A 6,000-nucleotide genomic window follows, 5' to 3' on the forward strand; every position below is an offset into this window, starting at 1 on the left:
AAAAAACTTTTGGTTCGCGGATGTGACAGTGTTAAGCCTCATGTTTAATGTTCAAAGTAACAACAATGTTTGTGTTGTGAAGACTGACGTGATGGTGTTGTATAATTACGAGGAGGCTTTGTTGAAGGATCTAGAGTATTGTGTTTGCTGCTCTGCATACTAGCTACCTCATTTAAAACAAAGAATGACTCAAGGAAGGTTAACATTGTTTGCTTGTTTTCAGACAGCATCAAGGTGCAGTAATGGTGTTGAGGTTGGTTTTTACATTCAACTGAGTGTGTTATCTTATAAAGTGTGTGGTTACATGAATTATAGGCCTGGTTTCCATGATTCTACCCCTCGAGGGAGGTTTCTTGACGCTGGTGACGGGCTCTTGATGTAGGGAATTGGATCTGTGCTCCAGTTCCCTGAATTGAGCCTGAATACCTTCCATCCCCCAAATGTGCATGTGCTGTATAATCCTACGGGTTTAGCGGTCTCCCATGATTATAATAATTCCACGATACTATATATATATATATATATATATATATATATATATATATATATATATATATATATATATATATATATATATATATATATATATATATAATGTCGTGCCGAATAGGCAGAACTTGCGATCTTGGCTTATAGGACAAGTAAAAATTTGTGTATGCAATATTTTGCCAAAATCATCCTGAACCTAACGAAACAAATATATTTCACTGTGTTTGTTTAGTATTAAATTACTGTAAACAACTCTAAAATATATTTAGTTGGGTTAGGCTAAAATAAATTGTTCTTGTTATAATAAGGTTAGGTAAGTTTTCTAATATTCTTTTGGTGCAAAATTAAAAATTTTTGCATTAACATTAATGAAAAAAATATATCTTTAAACATATAAAAGAAAATTTCAGAAAGGACTTAATTTTAAATGAGTTCTTGCTAATTGATCAGTTTTACATATTCGGCACGACGTATATATATATATATATATATATATATATATATATATATATATATATATATATATATATATATATATATATATATGTGTGTGTGTGTGTGTGTGTGTGTGTATGTGTGTCGTGCCGAATAGGCAGAACTTGCGATCTTGGCTTAAATAGCAACGTTCATCTTGCCATATAGGACAAGTGAAAATTTGTGAATACAATAATTTCGCCAAAATCATACTTAACCTAACGATAAAAATATATTTCACTGTGTTTGTTTAGTATTAAATTACTGTAAACAAATCTAGAATATATTTAGTTGGGTTAGGCTAAAATAAATTGTTCTTGTTATAATAAGGTTAGGTAAGTTTTCTAAGTTCCTTTTGGTGCAAAATTATAAATTTTTACATCAACATTAATGAAAAAAATATATCTTTAAACGTATAAGAGAAAATTTTAGAAAGGACTTAATTTTAAACGAGTTCTTGCTAATTGACCAGTTTTACATATTCGGCACGACATATATATATATATATATATATTATATATATATATATATATATATATATATATATATATATATATATATATATATATATATATATATATATATATATATATATATATATATATATATAATATATTTCTTTCAACACACCGGCCGTATCCCACCGAGGCGGGGTGGCCCAAAAAAAATGAAAGTTTCTCCTTTTACATTTAGTAATATATACAGGAGAAGAGGTTACTAGCCCCTTGCTCCTGGCATTTTAGTCGCCTCTTACAACACGCATGGCTTATGGAGGAAGAATTCTGTTCCACTACTCCATGGAGGTAAGAGGAAATAAACAAGAACTAGAAAGAAAATAGAAGAAAACCCAGAGGGGTGTGTGTATATATGCTTGTACATGTATGTGAAGTGTGACCTAATTGTAAGTAGAAGTAGCAAGACGTACCTGAAATCTTGCATGTTTATGAGACAGAAGAAAGGACACCAGCAATCCTACCATCGTGTAAAACAATTACAGGCTTCCGTTTTACACTCACTTGGCAGGACGGTAGTACCTCCCTGGGCGGTTGCTGTCTACCAACCAACTGCCTAGATATATATATATATATATATATACTGTATATATATATATATATATATACTGTATATATATATATATATATATATATACTGTATATATATATATATACTGTATATATATATATATACTATATATATACTAATATATATATATATATATATATATATAATATATATATATATATATATATATATATATATATATATATATATATATATATATATATATATATATATATATATATATACTATATATATATATATATATATATATATATATATATATATATATACTATATATATATATATATATATATATATATATATATATATATATATTATATATATATATATATTATATATATATATATATTTTATATATATATATTATATATATAATATATATATATATATATATATATATATATATATTTATATATATATATATATATATATATATATATAGCGTGAGCGTGTTTGATAGGAGTGAATGGAGACAAATGGTTTTTAATACTTGACGTGCTGTTGGAGTGTGAGCAAAGTAACATTTATGAAGGGATTTAGGGAAACCTGCAGGCCGGACTTGAGTCCTGGAGATGGGAAGTACAGTGCCTGCACTCTGAAGGAGGGGTGTTAATGTTGCAGTTTAAAAACTGTAGTGTAAAGCACCCTTCTGGCAAGACAGTGATGGAGTGAATGATGGTGAAAGTTTTTCTTTTTAGGGCCACCCTGCCTTGGTGGGAATCGGCCAGTGTGATAATAAAAAAAAATAAAAAATAATATATAGTATCGTGGAATTATTATAATCATGGGAGACCGCTAAACCCGTAGGATTATACAGCACATTTGGGGGATGGAAGGTATTCAGGCTCAATTCAGGGAACTGGAGCACAGATCCAATTCCCTACATCAAGAGCCCGTCACCAGCGTCAAGAAACCTCCCTCGAGGGGTAGAATCATGGAAACCAAGCCTATAGTTCATGTAACCACACACTTTATAAGATAACACACTCAGTTGAATGTAAAAACCAACCTCAACACCATTACTACACGTTGATGCTGTCTGAAAACAAGCAAACAATGTTAACCTTCCATAAAAAAGAATGGAGCTTGAGGCCTTTCGATTCCAGACTGTGACCTTTGTCAGAAGCTGGGGATAGTGTAAACTCAGATAAAATATGCAAATTCTAAATTAGACACCGGGAGACTTAGAGAGAGAGAGAGACAGAGAGAGAGAGAGAGAGATCAACACTAGATGTGGAGAGCCAGGCAGAAAGCCATTACTTAGATTAGTGACCATTGTAGCTTGGGCCACTTAGCTTGGCCTTTCCCCCTAGTAAGATCCTGCCCAATATATATGCAAATTGTGCATCTGGTCAGTCTCCTTCGGTGTTACTTCCTACACATCTACTTCTCTTTCGCTGCTTCCTTGGGGATTCTCTCGATGCCTCATTCTGTAACGGACTCACTGCCTCCCCCATTCTTACCAAACATCCTGTCAGGGATGTTCTCTTCTGATTAAAACAGAAGGAGCTTTTACGACTCCACCATTTTTTCCTTCAGTATCGTCACAATGTTATCACCTTTCTCCGGTCAGCAAGTAATCACCTTTTCCCGGTCAACAAATACTGTTATCACCTTTCCCCGGTCAGCAAGTACTGATGTCCAATTAGGATTTGTGGAATGTTAGGGGTTTAGAAATGGGGTTAATAATTTATATCTGAGAGAGTCCCCTTCTGGTTAGGGTGGTTCCAAGCACCGAAGAGAAAGGTAATGTTAGTATTCGTGATTCTGACCCCTTGGCGATATCTCGTTTCACACGGACTTGTAATCTCATCACGAGAAAGACCACTGGGACCTACACACAATGTAATTTAGAAAGATTCATCCGTGTGGACACCTTTAAACTATAGATGGTTAGTTTTTGTGGTATTTACGACGATGTCTTGTTTATAGTATTTATGACCAGTTTTAGGTTACGATCCTTATAGTAAGGTCTGGGTCAACGTCTTATGACAAGGTCTGAGTTACCGTTTTTATGGCAAAGTCTGGGGTGCCGTCTTTATGACAAGGTTTGGGTTATGGTCTTCATGACAAGGTCTGGGGTATGGTTTTTATGACAAGGTCTGGGTTACCGTCTTTATGACAAGATCTGGGTTACCGTCTTTATGACAATGTCTGGGTTATGGTGTTTCTAACAAGGTCTGGTTTATCGTCTTTCCGACAGTGCCTGGGTTATCGTCTTTCTGACAAGGTCCGAGTTACATCTCAGAAATGCCACATCCTTTCACCTCTCCAACTCTTGTGATATAACTTAGGGATGCAGCATCTTTCCTCCCCTCCCCGTTCTGTGTTACATCATAACGATATAACGTCTCTCTTCCTCCTCCTCCTCCTCCTCCTTCTATTGTGTTATACCTCATAGTTATAACGTCTTTTCTCGTATCCTCCCCAGTGAGGATATGAAAATACTGTATGTATTGCTTACTGGCTGACGTTAGTCAACCAGTAAGTAAAGAGGCGTAAAGGAGTAAAGAACTGAAAAAAGAAACACGTTGCAGAAAAAGCTTTTGTTGTAAAAACACTTCACTCTATGTAGAGCTTTATCAAATCATGACTGTATAACGCTTTACACAGCGCGAATCGTTGTCCCTATAAAAGCTTGTTTTGGAACTTTTTTTTGACAATTGTCCACAAGAAGCCATTTGGATTCTACGTTAAGAATGTACACACGTCAAAAGAAGACGTTTATTAGTTCGACGTTTCACCTGCATGAAGATTTATCAAGGTACTTGGTAGAGCTTCATGTGGGTGAAACGTAGGGAGGGACGGAGACAAGGAAAGGGATGAGAGGGGCCAAAGAAGGGGATTAGACAGAGGGGGACGAGAAGGATAAAGGAGGTGAGAATGACAAGGAGAGGGGGTGAAAGGGTCAGGGAAAGAGCTGAGAGGGCCAAGGAAGTGAGTAAAGAGGAAAAGGGGTGATAGAAGGTAGTAATGCAGTGAGAGTATCTAGAAAAGGTGTGGGAGAAATTAAAGAAATGGAGAAGACCCAGGTGGGGGAGAAAGAGAGGGTGAGGGAGGGGCTAAAGATCAGAGAGTGAGAGAAAGTGAGGGAGTGTGAGAGAGGGTCAAGGCAGAGTAAGAGGGATGCCCAGGGAGAGTAATGAGAAGCAAACTGAGGCTCACTAAAGGTGACAAGCCTAGCGTGAAGCGAGAGATAGAGAGCAGTGGAGGTGGAGGGGAAGAGAGGAGAGAGAGAGAGCAGTGGGGATGGGTGGGAGTGGAGAGAGTAGTAGGGATAATGGATAATTGAGGAGAGAAATTTGTATCAAAACTGGATACATCTGTTACCCGATTCCATACGATAGTTACAGAGTAGGAAGAAAAACTAGCTATGTTTCCCTCTCATATTTCATCTCACAGACTGGGTTACGTACACGGTGTCGAAATCTGTCAGCCTGAGTTGGGAGACTTCGGCAGGACAAAGAGGATATCGTCAAATATTTCACTAAGGATTCATCAGTTACGTTAGATTCAAAGGTACTTGTGGCTCAGTAGATAACGCACTCAGCTCACAGACTGAGTGTCTGTGGTTCGATCCCAGTACGAGTGGAAACATTGGGCTTGGTTCCTTACACCTGCTGTCCCTGTCCACCTAGCAGTAAGTAGGTACTTGGATGTTAACCAGCTGTTGTGGGTTGCATCCCGGGGACAAGATTACCCAATGGAAATAAGACAAAGAGTTCCTGATGACCCAACGACTTTATTAGGTTTTCCTAGGTGGATAACTCTCCTGGTTAAAAATCCGAACAAAATCTTATTTTATCTTAAGGTTTTGTTCCAGCTGATGATCTGACTCTATCCTATACACAGGGGAAATAAATTTTTTATGAAGATATCTCAGTGGAAATTCCTGGGTGAAGAGCAACAGACACGCCCTGCACTACACCTGTCCCTCCCTTCGTTGCCCTGTCA

This window comes from Cherax quadricarinatus, chromosome 47, assembly GCF_038502225.1.
Source record: "Cherax quadricarinatus isolate ZL_2023a chromosome 47, ASM3850222v1, whole genome shotgun sequence".
NCBI lineage: Eukaryota > Metazoa > Arthropoda > Malacostraca > Decapoda > Parastacidae > Cherax > Cherax quadricarinatus.